This window comes from Sinocyclocheilus anshuiensis, unplaced genomic scaffold (assembly GCF_001515605.1).
Source record: "Sinocyclocheilus anshuiensis isolate Anshui unplaced genomic scaffold, SAMN03320099.WGS_v1.1 scaffold85, whole genome shotgun sequence".
Classification (NCBI taxonomy): domain Eukaryota; kingdom Metazoa; phylum Chordata; class Actinopteri; order Cypriniformes; family Cyprinidae; genus Sinocyclocheilus; species Sinocyclocheilus anshuiensis.
This window is the reverse complement of record NW_015536800.1, coordinates 1,733,345-1,737,780: the sequence shown is the minus strand read 5'-3', so window position 1 is coordinate 1,737,780 and position 4,436 is coordinate 1,733,345. Positions and strand designations below refer to the sequence as shown.

General features: G+C 40.9%; 1 protein-coding gene across 5 annotated transcripts in view; it reads right to left on the bottom strand.

The window, feature by feature from the left end:
* LOC107656158 (RNA-binding protein 47-like) overlaps nucleotides 1-4,436 on the bottom strand; it is a 29,012-nt gene that overhangs the window by 13,166 nt on the left and 11,410 nt on the right. The window lies entirely within an intron of this gene.

Below are 4,436 nucleotides of genomic sequence, written 5' to 3'. Positions count from 1 at the left end.
GAGCCGGTGGGACAGAGCGACGAGGTGCAGCCAGAGGAGTGGAGTCCAGAGGCGATGGCAGGTCGACGCCCGACCAAAGCGGAGCCGGAGGGATGAGGGAGCCCGGTGGAGCTAGTGGATCGACGGGTGACGGTGGAGATGAGGGAGCTAGGAGCCGAGGTGGAGCTGCTGGGTCTACGGGCCGAGGCGGAGTCCGGGCCTCAGAGGCTGGAGGCAGAGGTGAGGGATTCTCCAGCCATGGCGACGCTGGAGGATGGCAGACCCGCGGCGCTCGCACCGTATTGATGGTGGGCTGAGGGCGAGCAGAGGGGCTGCCAGACGACAGCGGAGGAGGAGGAAGGAGCGGGTGGTAGGGCGGGCATTTGTGCGTCTCCAGGCATTCAGGGCTTAACTCTGGATCAGAAGCCCCGTCTAGGCTGAACACGGGAACAGGATGGCGCTCAGGAGGAGCGAACACTTGAGGGCGCTTACGAGGAGCTGGCACTGGAGGGCGCTTTGGACTGGATTCGGGGACTGGAGCCCGCTCCTCGCTGCGCCATACTCAGCTCACCCTCAGCCGCGGTGCAGGGGGCGGAGCTCCTTTCCACGCTCATAACGTCCGCAGCTTTCTCCCTCGTGGCAGGCATTGTCGCCGGCTCTTGCACCTGGTCTGACGGCTTGGGCTCTACTTCTGGGGCGATCCTCCACTCAGAGTCACTCGGCATTGCGCTGGCTCGTAAATCGTGGCGGTAATTGGCTCTCCATCATCGGTGGGCTCGGGCTTTAGCTCCGCACAGCGGGGAGATGGTGGGCTGGGCTCTGAGGTCCAGACTGGATCTGGCGAGATAATCCTCGGGAGTGATGGTGAGAGGCGATCCGTTTCTCACCAGAATCCACTCCACAAACGCGGTGAAATCCGCTCGAGGACCATTTTCGGACGACGGCGCCCTGCACGCGGTGTTTAAACTTGTGTCGTAGAACGCACAGAGCGTGTCGTCCGGGTAGCTGGTGGTGTTAGCTAGCTGCTGGAGTATGGTCCTCGAGCGATCGCTCCCCCTGCTCCAGCAGGAGGAGGAGGAATTCCGGGCAGAAGAGGGGATCCATAGGAAGAACACAACGGAAACAAAAACCACTGAATAAACACAGAAAACAAAAAACAGAGGGGAGACACGGAGGTTACTGTTTTTGGTCGGTTCTTCTGTCACAATCTGTGATGGCGAGGAACGATGGAGACGAGGAATAAATGAAACAGTCTTTAATCCATGGAACACAGGGTACATCAACATTGGAGACAGCAGGAAACACATCAACGTAACGAGTAGAACCGACAGAGACAGACTGCACAGACTAGGACTTAAATACAGGGGATGATTGGGGAAACACAGGTGTATGGGATGACTAATCAAAGCTAATTAACAAAACGAGGACAGGAACATGACCAAATAAGGGAACAGAAACAGGGGCAAAACATAACACAGACAGTCCATGATCCTGACATATAATTAATAAAAATATTATTGTAATAAATGTAATTAATATTAACTGTCAATCATTTTAAGGTAGATCACTGGGGATAACAAAGACTTGAAAAGCATTTTTTAGGCCCTCGTGTGTTTCTGGAAGTGAGATGTTTTGGAAGTTTCCTTGTTCCGTACAGATATAGCCTACAGAAAACAGCAGGAAGTGAAAATCAGTGGCAAGACAGAGAAAATGCACGATCGAGAGGGTGGAAAAAGATTATTCATTTTCCAGCCAACATCAGGTTCCATATCTCATTGTACCTGCCTGGCAATGGTTGACCTTTATAACTGTGTGCATGTGTACTTGGTGCAAGGAAACCTGAGGCAGCAGCAGGTGGATGATTAACCAGCACAAATCACTAGCCACACACACACACACACACACACACAAACACAAAGAGTGCAACTCATTTCAACAAAATAGACTAATTCTCACATAAACTCTTTTCTGAGAATCTTAAATCTTAAAATATTCTAACATTTTTCAAACAAAATAATGCAAAACACAACATTTTAACACTTAGCAATAAATATTGCATTTGTTTACATTAGTTAACTACATTTATAAAACATATTACAATCTTAGTTAATGTTAATTTCAACATTTGAGAAATTCAAACTTGTGTTAAATGCCTTATACGAGTTACTACAAAAATATGTTAAATTTACTTGAAGAAAATGTGGAAACCGATTGCACAGTTTTTAAGTCTCCATAGCTTAAAACGGAAGATACCCATCTTGAGAATAATAGTATTTGAGATGTATTTAGTATTAAAGAACAATATAACACTGTTTTTAAACTGAATTCATATTTTTACTATTTAACCTTAAATAAGATTATTAAACATCATAAGTAATAATTAAATAAGATAATCGAAACTGCACATTTTAGAATTTTCAGTGTACTAATACATTATTAAAATCAAAAGATGTATCTCTTAATATTATTTAATGGACCTGAGCTAACATTAATTAACAATGAACAGTTATATTTGTATTAACTAGAATTAACAAAGATCAATAAATACTGTAAAGAATGTTCTTGTTGTTATTGTTAATTGCTAATTTGAGAATGAGCCAAGGATATAAAATATAGTTGATTTCATATATTCCATAATGTCTTCCAAGAGTGTGTGTTAATTTGGACTCAAGTTATTAAATAAATCGCTTGTTACTAAATAACAAGTGGTAGAAATAAATGAGTTTATGAAATGAAGTGTGTTAATGAAGGAGGATCATTCTTGGAAAGTGTGAGGTTTTGTGTGTGCGATCACAATGGTTTTATATTATATAAGATACTGATTGACAGAAGTATCTGATCTTTGACTTCTTTAACACACAGGACAATATTTGACAATCAGCACATATAAACTCACACACACAGGTACACAGGAACACACACAAGGCTTTTGTATCCCGACAGATCAATTATTATCTCTTGGGTGAAACTCCTTCGATCTCAGTAAAAGAAAAGAGTGAAATGTAGAAGGGTAGAACAATACACACGCTGGCCTCCCAGAGTGCTGTACTGACAGCAAACACACACACATGCTGTACAGAGCAGGGTCACTGTGGCTTGGAAAATGGATCAGCACTGACATTTTGCATGATGGGAAAAAGTGTGAAGGAAATAACTTAGAGAAAATCATTCACTGAGATTTTAATCCTTTTTTTTTCTTACGTGTAATAACCATACATGTGTTTATACTCCAGTTTGAAAAGATTGTAGTATTGCTGTTATTAGAATTTTTATGTATTTTTGAATAAATTAATAGATGAGTCAGATGTGCACATCATGTCATTGACCCATTTGTGTCTGTCTTTCTGTTTATGTGTAGATACTGGGCATCTATTTAATCATGTCAAGGACTCTTCAAACGATATACACACTATAGAACAACCAAGAGAGCGAAGAAAAGCCCTCACATATGCACAAAAGCTCTGCTGGAGTGTCATTAAAGACTCTCAGGGGTAAAAGGTGGCTAAAAGACATGGGTGAGAGAGTGTTTGTGTGTTTTTTTTACTGTGTCTGAATGTTGGTGTGTCAGCAAGGTATAGATTAACTCCTTTTACACTCAGCATCCATACAAGGTGACCAGTGCGTTAAGAGTCAAAGTTTGTTGCCATGGCCAACAGATAATCTGGTGAGTTAATGTTTATTGCTGAAGAGACTCTTAAAACCGCTCATTCAAAAAAAAAAAAAACACTCACACGATGAACCGAAAAGTGCAGAACCTTGTGTTCTTCTCAGTGACTAAGCAAAAACTCTATAATGGTGTCCTATAATTATTAAACCTTGTCTCTGACAAACGTTGACCTTTGTGACACTTCATAATCACTGTGCAGATCATTAACATTAAGTCTCTCTAAACGAGGCTCCACAATTCTTTTTAATTTAACACACTCTCTATATTCTATATCAAATTTTTCTGTTGCCAATGGTCAGTATCTAGAGTTTAGCACAACAGAATGGCAATAGATACAGATAATATGATTTAATGATAGCGAAAGAAAATAACTACAGAAATTAAATGGATAATTTACACAATATTTACTTAAGGGGAGACACCGCAGGCAAAATCTAAGCATTTTCTGAATTATGGAGTGACAAAAATTAGATACCCAAAATTACGTAATAAAAACGTTTGACTCTAATATGTCAAAAAAAATTAAACAAGTGTCCAGTGTTTATCATCCAGTGTTTAGATTTTTGTACAAGACAATTATGCAAATTAGCGCATATTTCATTAAATAATGAGTCATTTGCATATCTAAACCTAACATTTTAGAAAACTTGTAATACAAAAAATGTTTGCAATTACCAATGTAATCAATCAGCTGGGTAAGTAAGGCGATTTTTTACCCTACACTGTAAAAAATGACCGTGAATTTAACGGTAAAAGACTGTAAAAATGCTACAGTAAAAACCTGTTAAAT